The 18,166-nt window shown below is 37.5% G+C and overlaps 1 pseudogene; it reads right to left on the bottom strand.

The window, feature by feature from the left end:
- Nucleotides 1-4,235: 4,235 nt before the first annotated feature.
- Nucleotides 4,236-18,166, bottom strand: part of LOC107848705 — a 19,560-nt pseudogene continuing 5,629 nt past the window's right edge.

Here is an 18,166-nt window from a genome sequence, read left to right as displayed (position 1 = left end):
GTTTTCATCAGGTCTAGTGTCTCCCCGTGGGGTTATCCAGTTCTATTCGTGGCAAGAAAAATGGTTCCATCAGAATGTGCATAGACTACCGTTAGTTGAACAAAGTCACAATAAAGAATAAGTATCTTCTCCACAGGATTTATGACTTGTTCGACCAACTTCAGGGTGCAAGTTATTTCTCTAAGATAGACCTCAGATCTGGCTATCATTAGCTTAGAGTCGGAGAATATGATATTTCAAAGACATCTTTCAAAACTTATTATGGTCAATTTGAATTCCTAGTCATGTCTTTTGGACTAACGAATGTCCCTGCAGCTTTCATGGACTTGATAAATAGGGTGTTCAAGCAGTACTTGAACATGTTTGTCATAGTCTTCATCGATGACATTCTTGTCTATTTTCCGTAGTGAGAATGATTATGCAGGCCATCTGAGGCTTGTTTTGCAGACCTTTAGAGATCATCAGTAATTTGCTAAGTTCAGTAAGTGCAAATTTTGGTTGAGGTTGGTAGCTTTCCTTGGTCACATCATTTCTAGTGATGGCATTCGAGCTGATCCTCAAAAGACTAAAGCAGTAAGAAATTGGCCTAAACCCATATATTCATCAGATATCAGGAGTTGTTTGGGTTTAGCTGGCTATTACAAATGGTTTGTTAAAGGGTTTTCTTCTATTACTTCTCCTATGTCCCGACTAACCCAGAAGAAAGTTAAATTTCAGTAGTCAGATTCCTGCAAGAAGAGTTTTCAAGAGCTAAAGATTCGACTCACTTTAGCTCCAGTATTGACTTTGCCAAATGGCACAGATGGATTTGTAGTGTGTTGTGATGCTTCTAGATTTGGTCTTGGTTGTGTATTAATACAGAGGGGTAAGGTCATAGCCTATTCTTCTAGACAGCTTAAACCCCATTAAAAGAATTATCCAACCCGTGATCTTGAGTTGGAAACTGTTGTCTTTGCCTTAAATATTTAGAGGCATTACCTTTATGGAGTTCATATTAATGTGTTCACGAATTACAAAAGTCTACAATATGTGTTCACGCAGAAAGACCTGAATCTTCGTCAGAGAAGATGGCTTGAGTTATTAAAAGATCATGATATGTATGTGTTGTATCATCAGGTCAAGGACAATGTAGTGGTAGATGCCCTTAGTAGATTGTCTATGAATAGTGTTGCTCATGTTGAGGATGATAAGAAGGAGCTAGTCCGTGAGGTTCGTCAACTTTCTAGATTAGGATTTCGATTGGTTGATTCGACCGAAGGTAGTATATGGGTTTAGAATGGTTTGGAATCTTCATTGGTTGCCAAAGTAAAAGAAAAATAGGACAAGGATCCTAGTTTAGTCAAGTTGAAGGATCCAGTCAAGGATCAGAAAGTAGAGGTTTTCTCCAAAGGGGGAGATGGGGTGCTTCGTTGTCAGGGCAGATTGTGTGTTTTATGTATTAATGGTTTAAGGCAGTGTATATTAGTTGAGACATATGATGTACGATACTCTATATACCCAGGAGCCACTAAGATATATCGAGATTTACAGGAAATCTATTGGTGCAATAGTATGAAGAAAGATATTACAGAGTTTATAGCTAAGTGTTCAAATTATCGGCAGGTTACAGTTAAGCATCAAAGGGCTAGTGGTATACTTCAGGTGTTTACATCCTCACTTGCAAGTGGGAGGTGGCGAACATAGATTTTGTGATAGGATTACCTCACATGCGTCGCTAACACGACTTGATATGGGTCATTATAGATAGAATGACCAAGTTCGTATTCAGCTCAGGATTATGCTAGACTCTATCTCAGGGAGTTAGTGAAATTGCATGGGGCTCTGTTGACTATCATTTCATATAGAGGTACTTAGTTTACCTCTTATTTTATGAAGGCTTTTCAAAGAGCCTTGGTAGCCAAGTTCATCTCAGTACAACTTTTCATGCTCATACAGATGATCAGGTAGAGAGTATCATTCATACCTTAGAGGATATGTTGAGGGCTTGTGTTATTGACTTTAAGGGTAACTGGGATGACCGCTTACCTTTGATTGAGTTTGCCTACAACAACAATTATCACTCTAGTATTCAGATGCGCCGTTTGAAGCTCTCTATAAGAGGAGTTATAGATCTCTTATTGGTTGGTTAGAGGCAAGAGGAGAGACTATGGTAATAGGACCATATTTAGTGTTTGAGGTGATGGAGATAGTTCAGTTGATTCATGAAAGGCTAAAAACAACCCAAAGTCATCAAAAATCTTATGCTGATATGAGGAGAAGAGGCCTTGAGTTTGAGGTTGGTGACTTGGTTTATTTAAAGATTCCATGAAAGGGGTGAAGATATTTGGCAAGAAGGGGAAGTTCAGTCCCCGTTATGTTGGCCCATATAGGATTTTGAGTTATTTTGGCAAGGTAGCTTATAAGTTAGAGCTGACTGCATATTTGGTATCAATGCATCCAGTGTTTCATGTCTCCTGGCTAAAGAGATGCATTGGCGATTCAACTTTTGTGGTTCCATTGGAAAGTGTGGATGTGAAAGATAGTCACTCATATGAAGAAAATCCAGTGAGATTCTTGACTATCAGGTTCGTAGGTTGAGGAATAAAAAAGTTCCCCAAGGTAAAGTTCTTTGGCGAAATCAATCCATTGAGGGAGCTACTTGGGAAGCAGAAGCAAATATGTGAGCCAAGTACCCTCGTCTTTTCCCCACAAACTTGGATCCATCTTAAGGTAATGGTTTCTCTTAACTTGACTCTCTCTCGTCTTCTATCTCAGTTTTGTAATTATCCTCATGTCATTGCATGTATTCATGAATTCAGTTCATTCCATGTATCATGTGTCAGACTCAGTTGTTTTAATCATGTATACGACCTTAGTTTCCTTAGAATTCTCACCCTAAACAATTTCATTCAAGGACGAATGATCCCAATGGAGAGATATTATAATACCCCGAGTATTCATGTTCTAAACCTCCCAAAAAGTAGCCCATGAGTTTAGCTTACCAATGTAACAAGCCTCACCTCAGTCTAAGTCCATGGTAAGAAGTAGTGGAAATTGTTACTTGAGAGCCTGGAAAGACTTCCATGGTTACAACTCAAGGTAACGAATTATTATCACTCGCGATGAGTCATCACGAGTGAGTCGTAACCACTTCAGTGTATCCCTTCGCCTTGAGCCCAGTGACTATGATACCTCAACACGACTCATAATCATTGCCTACGAGTCGTATAGAGGGACTCGTAGTCACATCATTGTGTGTGGACAAAAACCCTATCTAGTGGTTACGAGTCCAGTATCCGACTCATAATCAGACCTTACGAGTCTTTGCATGGACCCGTAACCTAACTAGTGTGTGACCTAAGGCCTCAGCTTCTAACTATAACTCCATCCTACGACTTATAATTAGTCATGACGAGTAGTTAGGTGGCAAGTACTAGTCAAACCAGAATATACCCAGAATCCCAGGCTACAACTCAGACCACAAGTCGTAACCAATCATTACGAGTTGCAAGCTGAGTCGTAATGATTGGAGGTATGTTTTCCTGCACGTTTTTCCAAGGGCCTTTATGTCTTTTCCCAGTACCTTAAAAGCAAACCCATGCCATTTTGGATTCACAAGGGATGGTATAAAAACCCCCAAAAGCTCCAAATCATGACATAATCCTCAATTTCACCAAAGAGAGTCAAGAGGGACGGTTTTCTCTTCTCCCTCAAGCAATTAGGGTTTCTCAAGAACAAGCTCAATTTTAAGGATTTCCCCAAAGTTTCTACTGCATGTATGTAGGTATTCATCAATGGGTTCCTTTCATCCATTGAGCCCAAAAACCCTCTTTTTGGTTCTAATTCACTACCAGAAATTGGGCCTATGGTGACACAGGCAAAACCGTTGCAGTAGATGAGGAAACCGTTGCAGTAAAGGTATTGCGACGGTTAACAAACCGTTTCATCAGGTCGCGTGGCCATAGCTCTACTGCTACGGTTTTTGCAATGGTTTATGAAACTGTTGCTATATATGACTGTAGCAATGGTTTTTACGATCACTACCGTAACACTTATTTGACATCAATTGCAACGAAATAAACTGTTGCAAAAGAATTTTATGCAACGGTTTTTATATCTAATGCAACGGTTTACAAACTATCAACGGTTTACAAACTATCATATATTTTTTTTCCCTTGAGGAACTGATCTTTCTTTTATGGCTGAACATTCATCGCCAATCATTTACTAGACTCAGAGAGATCCTTGGCATCGTCTTAATGATGATCAATAGTAATCCTACCTTTTCTTCCATTTGAAGAACCCATGATGTTAAAGGAAAATTTAGTAAAAAGAGTGATAGATGCAAGAAAACTGGATGAAAGAAACAGTGACAAACCATCCATGTATTTTAGAAAATGAAAGATGAAATCACAGGCATCTGAAGGAGAGATCTTCTTTTTCTCGAGCTTGTTGTGCAAACAGTATGTCATAACATGCAGCTCCTTACCTTTAAAATCTTCACTTACACAGAAAATTTTTTGAACATAGTCAAGCTTTTTTATTAGTTTTCTCACCCCATCCCTTTGCACAATGCATGTAAACCTCTAGAAAAACCAAATATTTCACTAGCATGATGCATTTCAGATGGCCCGCTGATACTTTGACATGGCTTAAAAAGATTTCTCTAAACAGGACAAACAACATGGCACCAGTGTGCACATGCGTCACAGCCTACCCAACAGCAAGTATTACTGGCATAATCGAAGTTAAAACATACTTGACACAAACATTCGCTGCAGAATCCCTTATTTCTAGGACAAATTTTGCATTTATAATTCACAACAGGTAGCGCCCTTTTGCAGCATATATTCCGAAATCTTTCAAGTGAAAAAATCTCAATCAATTCAGTGGCTTGAAGGTGGTTTTCCAAAGATAAGAAGATTCTATAACCCATTTTTATGGCAACAAAAATTTCCAGTTGAGTCTTATTACACTTCGAGAGAGTCTCAATCGTAAGATCAGATCTTTGATTAAGCTTGTTCTGAAGGCTAACCAAAAAGTCTTTCTTCTCAGGAATTGCAATTAGGCTTCTCAAGTATTCCTTTGTTGATTTAACTGTTTCATCAGGAAACTCTTGCAAAATCTGAGCCATAAGAGGAACAAACTCTGAAAAAGTGTTCTTCTTCCATCCACACTTCCTGAAACTCTTGAATCACCTGTCGGTCTAGCAGGAAACTCGAATAAGAAAAATGGATTACTAATCGAGCTACTGATCCTATCATTATCATTATCATTATTGACTTGCAATCGACAACCAAGAGCTAAACTAGTCATACAAATGATATCATGTAACGATAATTGATTAAAAAAAGCTTCACTAACCTCTAGAATAATCTTTCATTGCTTGATTCCATCACTTGCTTCCATGAAACTAAAAAGAATAGAAACTGTTGATTACTAGAAGTCCCAATATTTCTTACACACATTTGTTGTTGTATGAGTATTGAGCTTGGGCAAGCTTAAGTTTGTTTTGCCCTTTTATTAAAGGCGAAATTAATTTTCAAAACTTCAGTAAGAGTTTTCCTATCTTAGGAACATGTATCCTCCTATGGTAACCTTAATTATCGACAATTCATTGGGAAGACTGAAGATCGCCCTGAGGTAAACTCCAGACGGTGTTGCGAAAGGCTCGTTAAGGCGCACCTCAAGAAGAGGGTGCTTCTCGTCTCTTAAGTTGCGATTCAATGTAGGCAAGGCACTAAGATTGCGCCTCATTCCCCATGAGTTCTATCTTGAATTAACCGGTACTAAACAACAACTTCAAGTTGTATTAGTTGTTAAGGAAAACATTGTGAATGAGTTTGTTACTTTTTTACTCAAATTACATTACATTTTTATTTTTTCCCTTCAACTGGCTTTTTTTTACTGAAACCTGCACTTAAATTCAACTTTGCACTTGAAGTCTCAACAAATCTAGGGCACTTTTAAGAGTTTTTCACCATTAAATTCAACGTTGCACTTGAAGTCTCAACAAATCTGGGCACTTTTAAGAGCTCCCAAGCTTATTAAGAGTTGGTTATGTCCTTATCAATAGAGCTTTATATACACAGGGACACTAAAACTCTCATTGCTATGTAGGCAAAGCTATTATTCGCACAGTCTGTGAACCACTGCAGCAGCATCAGACATTACTCAACATTTGTGTTGTTAGGAGGTAAGTATACCAGCCGATACAATTAGGAAAAGTTAGACATTTATTTAATACAACAAACATCGGGACATGTCGATTACCAATCAGAAACAAGATTAGTAATGGTTGGAGACACTCGTCACTGTGATAGGGAAATGATGATCACTGCTACATAAAAGAAAATTTTACATCTCGTCTTCCTTGAGAATTAACACACGCCTTCAAAATTATGATGAAAACACTTTTGACATTGACACACTCACTAAATGACATAAAATTCTAAGTAAGGATCTCATTTTTACAACTCATATTCTGGAATGCAGTTTGAGGTCATGATAATTCTGTTGTAAATGCAAAAAGATTTCTTTCTTCAACTGAAGCAATGATTAACTACTTAATAAAGATATGATTGTTTTCATTCCTGCACAATAGACAAAGAAGAACATCAATGAAAAAATGATGCGAATAGTCAGAAAGTTCTAACCATGAGGTGTTTTAGCTCACTTTCAGGAAAAAAGACATTGAAATTACAAACTGGCACAAAAACTGAATAATAAGCAAATTATAGAATTCTGATCGAAATTTTATGCTAGCCACTAGAAGGTGTGCTTACAAAGCTAGACAGAAAACAACAAAAATAAACTTCAGATCGAGAGCTAGACAGGTCTTGCTAGGTAGGCAAAGACAGGTAAGAATGGATAGCTTACGGGTGGGATTGACGAGATAGATCACTATTAAAACAACAACTTTACCTTGAAGTACAAGATGTGTGGTGATTTTACATGGACGCTTTTAAAGATCTGGGAGAGAGTGATCGAGGTGAGGCTGAGACGGATAGTGTCTATTTCGGAAAACCAGTTCGGATTTATGCCCGGCCGCTCGACGACGGAGGCAATCCACCTGGTGCGGAGGTTAGTGGAGCAGTATAGGGAGCGGAAGAAGGATCTGCACATGGTGTTTATCGATCTGGAGAAGGCATACGATAAAGTCCCCAGGGAGGTGCTTTGGAGATGCTTGGAGGTGAGTGGAGTACCGCTGGCATATACTAGAGTAATTAAGGATATGTATGATGGAGCGAAAACCCAGGTGAGGACGGTGGGAGGAGACTCAGAGAATTTCACTGTCCTGACAGGATTGCACCAGGGATCTACTCTTAGTCCCTTTTTGTTTGCGTTGGTGATGGATGTGTTGACGCGGCGCATTCAAGGGGAGGTGCCGTGGTGTATGCTTTTTGCAGACGATGTAGTTCTGATAGATGAGACTCGACGGGTTGTGAATGACAAATTAGAGGTGTGAAGGCAAACTCTTGAGTCTAAAGGGTTCAGGGTGAGCAGAAGCAAGACAGAGTATGTGGAATGCAAGTTTAATGACGTAAGGCGGGAGAATGAGGTAGTAGTGAAGCTGGAAGCAAAGGAGGTATGTAAGAGGGATAAGTTCAAGTATCTTGGGTCCGTGATCCAGAGTAACGGTGAGATTGACGAGGATGTCTCGCACCGTATTGGGGCGGGATGGATGAAGTGGAAACTCGCGTCGGGGGTGCTGTGTGATAAGAAGGTGCCGCCCAAGCTTAAAGGCAAATTCTACAGGGTGGTAGTCCGTCCGGCCTTGTTGTATGGAGCGGAGTGTTGGCCAGTTAAGAACTCCCACATCCAGAAAATGAAGGTGGCAGAAATGCGGATGTTGCGCTGGATGTGTGGACTGACTAGAGGGGATAGAGTTCGGAATGAGACTATCCGGGAGAAGGTTGGTGTGACTTCAGTGGAGTGCAAGATGCGGGAAGCACGATTGAGATGGTTCGGACACGTGAAGGGGAGGGGCATGGATGCCCCGGTCCGTAGGTGCGAGAGGCTAGCGTTGGATGGTTTTAGGCGGGGTAGGGGTAGGCCGAAGAAGTACTGGGGCGAGGTGATTAGGCGGGACATGGAACAGTTACAGCTCACCGAGGACATGACCCTAGATAGGAAGGTCTGGAGGGCGCGAATTTCGGCAGAGGATTAGGGCCAGTTTGGGTCGCTAGTGTAGGGAATTACTTGGTGAGGGTTTTATTCCTGTTATGATTCCGTCTTCCGTGTTCCATATTTTATTACAAATCTGTGTGCTTTCCTTTGCTTTCCTCTGTTTTATATTACTTATGGGTGTCGTATTTATGTTATGTAATCTGCTTCTGTGCTTTACTATGTGTTTGTGTGGTATCTCGTGTCTTGAGCCGAGGGTCTATCGGAAACAGCCTTTCTACTTCATCAGAGCCGGGGGTCTATCGGAAATAGCCTTTCTACTAGGTGGGAATACACTGGGTTTGTTGTTGTTGGTGGTGGTGGTGGTCATCAACGATAGCAATGTTAACTTTGGGCACTCCTTTATCACCACCAAGTCCAAGTAACCATCTGAAAACTGCAAAAGCGCTAAGTTATAATGCGCGTATTGGAAGTTAAAATAGTTACAGCTTAGTGCTTCTGTGAAATTACAATAAGAATGTATTAGCTAGGATTATATAAATAGGCCAGTGTGTTTTCTATGAATTCAAATCCACATGCCATGTCAAAACGAGACAAACAAATTGAAATGGAGCAATAACTAGTAATTATTAAGTTCAAGGAAAAAAAAGTAACCTTGGCGTCAGGAGCTGCGAGAGCATCTTGACCTCCCCAGGGTATGTTATGAAGCCAAACTGATACGAAATTCCCCTCAATCTTACGGTTGAATTCCTTCATATGCAAAGCAAGACCACGATATCCCTTGTGCTGAACAAAATTCGATTTAACTTCACTAATGATTTCACCTTTCGGTTCAGCTGGTTCACAGAAAGATTCATAACCTGGTGCAGCCACAAATTTTATACAACCATTGTACCTCCTAAGCCGAAATATTCGTTGCATTCCCTGGCCAAATAGCATCGAACTAGAGTTAACGAGCATAATGATGATGCTTTAAAGGAAATATATCATGTTTAAATCTACTCTCTTGTCACAGGAAATACTTCAATGTTTTTTTTTATGATTTCAGTGTCCTACCGAGTACCTTATCCTCTCACATGTATACCGAATAACTCTACCACGATAGCTTAAGTAAATAGGAACAAATCACCTTCTTAGTGGTTACATATAGTAATTCAAATAAAACTTATAAGAATTACTTTATTGAATAGTGAGATGATGTAATATGTACACACCTGCTCTTCGCCACACTATTAGTGAAGCTGCCCACATCATTAGCTACAAATCAAATAGAAAATATACATTATAATCAGTTATTAACTTATCTTTTTCTACTTCACCAGGCTTCCAAAATTGTTATTATGTAATCTTAATGCATGTTAGTAATTTTTTTAACTATATACAACAATTAATGAAACTACACACCTGGTCGTACTAATAAATAAGCAGAAAATGAAGATTTACTCACCATGTTAAACACCACACAAGAGTCCACGTCACATAAATTCCTCAATTTTGGTTAGGTTATTGATTTATTATTAAAACATAGTTTTAAAGCACATCTCCAGTTGCCAATTCGAGTGGGACAATTTCATATTTGTCAAACTCTAAAAAAAATTGCAAAATTATGATTAGTTTGTAAAATTCTAAGAGTAAAAATAAAATGTAAGTTATATAAATCAGAAGAAATATTTAGGCCTAGGACAATCTGAAAAGGCACTCACAGAGAATACAGTTTTCAGATCCTGTACGATTTGAGCTTAACAACTCTATACCGAACTCATACATAATTACAAAATAAGCATTAAAACAAAGATAATTTCTTTGTTTAGGCCTACTAACTGGCTGCATCAGGGAAAAGGGCCAAATATACCTGAACTATTCAGTATCACCAAGAGCGCCTCACCAAGGTGAGTACAACCCACCAAAAAGCCCTAAAAAAATGAAGCCAAACGTTTCCAATTTCAGATCGAAAGCTTTGCCGCCAGTGACGACTTCTAACCACCGCGGCGCCGTCTTCTTAAAGCTCCAAACCAAAATTTGGCAACGCAATTCGATGGGAAATTACCCTAGCAACCTAAATTTGTCATAGATTATTTTGTAACAACTGTGACCGGAGAGAGAAGATGATTGGAAAAGTTAAAGTTCCCTTCAGAAATTTCCTTAAATCGAAAACTTTGCCACCAGTGGGGACTTCTGACGACGGTGGCGGCGCCTCGCCGGAGCTCCAAACCAAAAATTTGCAACGCAATTCGATGGGAAATTACCTCAGCTACCTAAATTTGTCATAGATTATTTCATCTTCATAACGGCAATTTCATCTTCAGCGCAACAATTGGAGGTCAAAAATGCGTTTTCAAATTCTAATTTGTTTTGGGTTTAGTGAGAGAAAATTGGAGAAAGAGGGAAAAGGGATTAGATTTTTTTGCATTTGGTGGGTTATGAAAATAAAAAGGGGAAATAGAGAGATTTAATAACTGTTGTAATTGATAAATGGGTGTTGCCATAGATTATTTTGTAGCGACTGTTCATAAATTGTTATTATATGGAAGTCTATTGCAACGATTATAAATTAGTGGCAACGGTTGTGTTATTAAATCATGGTATTAGAATCAAACTTTTTAGCAACGGTTGTAACCGTTGTTATAGACTGTCTATAGCAATGTTTTATGAACCGTTGCTTAAAAAGTTGTTGCCATAGGTCCAATTTTTGGTAGTATTATTATGACAAATTCAATGTAAATTATGAAATTCATCCATGTTTACTCATTAGTTTTACATTCAGGCCATGTTAATAGTTTTACTCCAAGAGAATCATGCTCTTACATGCTTGAAGTTCCAAAACCCCATGTCATGTTCAATCAATACTATGTCAAATTCTCAAATTATGATTTAAACTGTATAAACATAATATTTTCCCAAGGTTAACTCATTCCCATGTTTTTTGCATTCATGAAATTTATCAAACTATTGAAATGTCTCATGTTTGGGTCTTTGAATTAGGCCTTTATTTCAGTGTGGACAGGTTATGAACACCCGATACCTATATGTTTACGTACGTTTCAGACTTTTCAAGAAATAAGTCAGTCAGCTCATGATTTTATTGTTATACCAATTATCAGTTTTACATGTTTATGATTTCTTCAGATTAGGCATGCACTGTCATTTTAAAATACCTTATATGATCAAATTAGTTATCAGTGTATGCATCAGTTAGTATTCCAGTGTCTTTCAGTTGGGAGTAGGATTTAGCACCGAGAGGAAAGTATGGGTTTGGCGCATCCTACTTTCCAGAAACTACGTGCCACCGTAGGTTTAGGGGCCTCGCTAGAGAGAGTTTTCCTTTGGCCAAATAGGCTAATTTTAGTTATCACTTCATTTCAGGTTATCCGATGGAAAGGATAAAACAGCCTCCTTAATGTGGCTCAGACGTTGGACTCCGAAATTGCTCACATGGTTTATGTAGATTATATGATAGCTCCCATAATTTCAGTCAATACTCAATTTAATTCAGTTTAGGTTTGCATGGCCTAGTAGACATATTTCAGCATTTATTTAGTCAATTTTGCAGATTATTTCAGTTATTCAGATCATGTCAGTATATACTATACTTGGTCTTACATTCTCAGTCTACTTGTCCATGTATCCATGTTCAGATTTCACATATATTTCGGCAGTCCTTGCTTAACGTACTAGTACATTCAAGGTACCGATCGCATATCTTTCGATGCACTATGTTGTCTTATAACATAGGTTCAGACGCGTTTTTCATTGAGCATCCTTAGACAGATTAGCATTCTCCCAGCAGCAGTAGTGGTGAGTCCTCATCCATCGAGGACGATATTTTTATTTCAGTCATTTCCAGTAGTTACTTTTATGTCAATCAGTCAAAGTTAGTTGTGGGATGTCCCATCAACTCCTCATGTTAGAGACTTTATGATATTCAGACTAGATGTTCAGAAAATTAGTTTATCTTTTAGATATTATTAGTTGTCTTTCAGATATATTATTTATGTTCAAATCAGTATTCCATTTTTGGATCATATTTCATCAGTTTATCTTCCGCACATGCTATTTCAGTATCCATTTTATTCGATACTCTTAAAAGGTACCAGTACATGGGTTAGCTTGGAATCCCTTAAGCACCGTGTCGTGACCAGTGGATAGCCTTGGGTCATGACAAAATATCTCACACTGTAGCTTGGATCTCTTTTCCTGACCTATTGCCAACCTTTTACGTGAAAGAATCCTTGTTATCATTGGCAGCGGTTGTTGGTAAGCCTTTGCAGTTGGATATGGCCATCATCAATAAGACTAGGCCTAGTTGTGCGAAGTTCAAGGTCTAGGTGGACTTACTTTCCAAATTGCCTGAGATGCTAAAAATTAAGGTGGTAAATTAAGACTGGGGATGCAATAATGGAACAGATAAATACTAAATGTGATTATTTACCTAAATACTGTAAGACTTGCAAGCTACAAGGACATGGGGAGGATTAGAGTCGAACTTCCATTCAGAATAGACAAGAGAATTTAAATTTAGAGAAAGAAGAGAAACAAGATCATTAAGTGAAGAAAGATATGCACCCTAATGCTTTCAGAAGAAGAAATGGTAGTTGGTTTACTTGGAATCCCACTAACTAGGGGTTTAAAAATAGGTTGACTCTCTTATTAATGGTGTTGTTGTACCTATGGAAAACTTGCAGAAAGATGGAGTAGAGATTGGTAACACTTTTGATGTTTTAAATGAGATAGAGCATGATGATGCAACAATTAATATAGGGGAAGATGGTTTCATACATACACAGGAAGATATGCAAACTATGCAAGAAGGGTTACCTTCACAAAGGGGTTTGAGAATGGAGAATGGTAGCATGTTAAATACAAATCAAGAGGTATATACTGGGAAGAGTCAAGAAACACAATACAAAGAAATAATGCATACAGATTTAAATGACAATGTACAGAAGATAACACAAGACAATAAAGGTACAAAATAGTCACAACGTCATATCCAAGTCCAATAGCAAAATGATACAACTCGAAGTGGGAACCTACGAGGACATAATGAACAAAGAGGTGAAGTTGCAGAAGAAATGCAAATGGTTGTGAATCAGGAGAAAATAACTATAAATTTGATGGTACATACTGATAAAAAATAAGAAATTAGGATACTGAAGAAACTAGAAGAAGCCACTAACCATGAACCACTGCAAGTGGTAAATGCTAGTCATCTGCATATGAATTCAAGCTCAAGTAAAGTTATTTCATATCCAGCTACATCTGGAGAACCTGTAAATATTCAAGTGGAAGAACGTAGTAATGAGATGTTGCCATTAAGAGCACCTTTTATTGAAAGGAGTTCATCTCTAATGAAGAGCATACATGAAGTTATATCCCATCAGGTACTATATATAGAAATGACTAAAGGAGATCAACTAGAGCGAGAACCAGCATTGGAAGAGACAAATGAAGCAGAAAATAATAATAATTTGTCCAATATTTGTAAAGAAGGAGGATCATCTATGCAAGCAGTTGTGAAGGGGAAGATAGGCAAAACCAAAAGAGAAATCAGTATCCAGCCAACAAGGGTGCTAGCTAGGAGGGGAGTCAAATCAAGTGTAAAATAGAGTACAAAGCACTTTTCTAGAACATAAGGTTTGTAAGAACTCAAAATGCATTTCATAGAGTTAAAATGCTACACAGACGTCATAAATTTTTTCTTATTGTCTTAATGTAATCATTTCAAGATACAACACATAGTCAAAGATTCAAGAGAAAACTAAGGATGAAGTATATGAACTTTAATCAGAATGGACAGATTTGAATTTTTATAGAAGAACACATTCAAGTTGGGGTGTTCTCTGATATAGATCAGCAATTAACATTGTATCTCACTTTGGAAGATGGTAAATAATTAATTATAACTATGGTGTATGTTAAATGATGCTCTGCATTAGAGAGGTTGAGTTTGTGGGATGATTTATATTCTATTGGTCAATACATAACTATGCCTTAGTTGGTGAGAGGAGATTTCAATGTTATCATGAGTGATAAAGAAAATATTAGAGGTCTACCTATTTATCTGCAAGAGTTAAGGATTTTGCTTCTTTATAAACTCTTGTGTTCTTTTTAATATTACTTTCTCAAGGAGTTCTTTTACCTGGTGGAATGGTAGAGTTGAATGCATTTTTAAGAGGCTTGATATAATAGTCATAAATCAGATTTTTCAAGATTTATTTAATAATATAGAGAAGAAACATTTAGCCAGTACTGAGTCTAACCATGCACATTTATTACTCATTTGTGGAGATGATAATCAACAATTCTCAAAACCCTTAAGATTTTTGAGATTCTAGACTGAAAGAGATGATTTAAAAGAAGTGGTTAAAGAGAGTTGGGTTTCAGAAGGAATTGGTGATTGCTTTTACATATTGAAACAAACGCAGAAGAAGACTAAACAATCACAGTCTAAGTGGAGCAAAGAGAAGTTTGGGAATCTGTAATACCCCGAGACTCTAACCAATAGTGCAACCATGAATCAAGCTCATGACAATAAATTATAATGTTTTGGGTTGTTTTCTGATCAAGGATGGTGTGTATTAAGGCCTTAAAGATGTCCTAATGATTGGGTGAATCAAAACATTTCTTACCGATTGAATTCTAGGGAAGGATATTAGTATAGTCAACTTCAAACGAGAATATCTCTCATTATACTTGGAATTTTTGAGCTCATGACCTATCAACAGATAGATAATTGAATTAGCCTTCTAACGATACCAATTTGGCCAAAATCCGATACCGGAGCAAAGAGTTATACCCATTTTACTCCAGCATGTCAATCTGGAAAAGGGTGACGACGTTTCTGACGGCCTGTCACGACGACGTTGTCAGCCTTAGGCAGAAAATCATAAAATTCGACCCTTTTGTGACGACATTTCGTGACGGTCTATCACGGGTCTAACGGTCTGTCACGGATGTCGTCAGCTATTTTTTTCAGCAATTTAGAGACGTTTTTGCAAGGGTATTTTGGTCTTTTCCCATCTTTTGGAGGCCTCTATAAATATGAGAATCCCATCCAAACCCTAATTCCATCATTTTCTCTTCCAATTCTCTTGAGATAATATATCTAGGGTTATATCAAGAACATAAATCTTCCAAGAATCATCCATAAATCTTTAAAATTTCTTCAAGAACCAAGTTCCTCATAGTGTGGGCTTCAAAAATTATTTATTTCAAGTGTTTATAAAGTCTCAAGCACTAAAGTTCATCCAGTTTCAAAGATTAAGGTATGTGGGGTTTTGAACAAGAACACTTCTTTCGTTCTTGTGCCCAAAGATTTAATTTCTATTGAATTTCATTAATTTTGCAAAGTGAATTTACATTCAAATTACTTTATCAAGGATTTATGAGATTTGAGCTATACAAGATTGACACATATGACTACTTCATTGTCTTATTTCTTAAATTAAGAATTTATGTCATGAGTTGTATATTGTTATCATGAAATGATAATTTCTAAGTGATTTATGATAAGTGTCATGATTTATGTTTTTCCATGAGAAGTTTGTCTATTGAATATATATTGATATTGAGCTTGAGAATCAAGAATGAGTTCTATGATGTTTTCAGGAAGATTTGATACTTGATATGATTTGATAAGCAAGTGTACTTGATGATGAGAAAGATTATTTTGGGATTTAGTCGAGTTTGGAATCCACAAGTTGATTATGATTTACAAGTGAGATATATATTTATATTTTGATCTTCATGATAGACCCTTGAGTTGATTAAGGTGGATTTCCTAACGTGTTCTGAGCTTAAGTCTGGGAGTAGTATTTAGCACCGAGCGGGAAGTATGGGTTCAGCGCATCCTACTTCCCCAGAACTACATGCTACCGTAGGATTAAGATTAAGGTCCAAAGGCCAAGACAGTTATCACTAAAGTTAAGGTTCTACTCTGATGGCAAGGATAGAATAGCTCTCCCCAACGTGGGCAAGACGTTGGACTCCATGTAAGCTCACATAGTTTATGTCGGTTATAAGAAACTCCCAAATCCATAATAGTCCAAGTTGCATAAGTTACCGAGTCACTCTAAGTCATGAGTCAAAGAGTTTGAGTTGAGTCCAACGGTTTGTGAGATTTATGAAGTATGTGTTATTATTGATGATTTATGGAAAATATGTTTCAGGTAACTCAAGCGAAGAGAGTCATTATTATCAACATGCATGATTTTCTTATACATTAATGATATTATTTAAATGTTGCCTGCACCCCCACATACTCAGTACACTCCCAACTACTGATTCCCATACTCTTCTGTGTTCTTTTTTTTTCGTGATGTAGGTTCAGGTGCTCAGTCTCAGTAGCGACAGTGATCTTCGATTACCTCCATCTACATTCGTACAGTTGGTGAGTCCTCATGGTTCGAGGACCTATGTCCCTAATTTTTATATTGATAGTAGATGGTTGTTTATTTCCAGTTCAGTACAGGTCAGTTAGAGATCTATCCCAATGGCTCCTCAGTCTTATGTAGTAGAGGCTTTGTCAAACTAGAGTACCAGTATGTACAGAACTTCAGTATTTTGATTGTACAGGATAGTATTTCTTTGTATTCCAGTATGTTCATGTAACACCCCGCATTTCGGGCTAGAATAAAAACCATGACTCTAATGCGTTGATAATCCCAGAGCCTTAAATCCTATGCCAATTTGTCATGTTTATGTAGTATGCGAATCCATTTGAGCATGAATTTAGACCATAGAGGTCCTTCAACTCAAGGACGAGTTGAAACTATTTCGATCGATTAAGTTTTAGTGGATGTTGTAATTTGTGTCAGCTTTCATCGACCATAACTCTCTATATATGTCGAATTAGAGAGCCTACTATGTGTCAAATGATAGATCTTCGAGTTAACTTTCCAACGATACCAATTTTGCTAAAATCCGACACCCGAGCAAGAAGTTATGGCCTTTCAAAGTAGTATGCGTCGCCTAACCAATCGCACATAGCCACTGGAAAGCATATGCGATAGCATATGCGGCGCCTATGTAAATATAGGCGATATCATATGCGGCCTATGTAAATATAGGTGATATCATATGCGGCGCCTATGTAAATATATGCGATATCATATGCGGCGCACATCTTATGGTTTCAAGTGACTTAAACATTCCGTTTTTGGGGCAAAATGGTCCTTTTCCCACCCTTATTCAGCCATAAACACGAAATTCAGTCCCCAATTCTCCAAAATACATCCACATTCATCTAAAAATTCTCAAGAACACTCCCAAGGGTTACAAACTAAAAACCCAAATAAATCAAGACTCAACCGTGGGTTTTCAAAATTGATTAGAGATTCGAAATCCCCAATCCACAGGCTTCAAGAAGCACCCATTATTTTTCGAAATAGAGGTACACGAGGTTTTCCTAAATTCTCATGGGCATAGAAAAATCATGTTTTAGAATGAGGTTTTTGAATCTATGTATATATTCATGTATTAAATGTTTTAACATCATTGTTTTGGTCTTTTGACCTTTCCCAAAGTGATTTGAGAATATGAATGTATGAAACCATGTATTTAAGAATGAATTCTTGTTGAGAGCATGATTTTCGGTGAATTCCCTCTTATTATGAATTTTTTAGATTTCTCATAGCATATGAATTGTTTTGCAATGCATCCTAGAAAAGTACTATATGAAATGATTGAACTCTTGTTATGATTTAAAGATGGTTTTAAATCACTAAAGAGGGAATCTAGCATGAATGTTTAATGTTCATAATGCATGTAATGAAAGAGTGCATGGATTTGCTAAAGGCACTAGACCACCATATGTTGATGAAGTTTTTGCATGATTTTGACTTGAGTTTCGAAACACGAAATCTTCTATATTAGTTGCATGTTTTTGGTGGTCTAAATTATGCTTTAAATGAAAGATTTAGCTTAATGTATAATGGCTCAGAAATCATGACTTGCAAGTCTTGGTATGACGATACCAATTCAGACCAATGCCATATCAGGCTCAGACTCAGACTAATAGACATTTCAGACTATCATGATTTTAGACATTCAGAATGTTGCA

Source organism: Capsicum annuum, chromosome 11 (genome assembly GCF_002878395.1).
Source record: "Capsicum annuum cultivar UCD-10X-F1 chromosome 11, UCD10Xv1.1, whole genome shotgun sequence".
NCBI classification, from domain to species: domain Eukaryota; kingdom Viridiplantae; phylum Streptophyta; class Magnoliopsida; order Solanales; family Solanaceae; genus Capsicum; species Capsicum annuum.
Note: the sequence above shows the minus strand (reverse complement) of the source record. Positions and strands in the feature narration are given on the sequence as shown.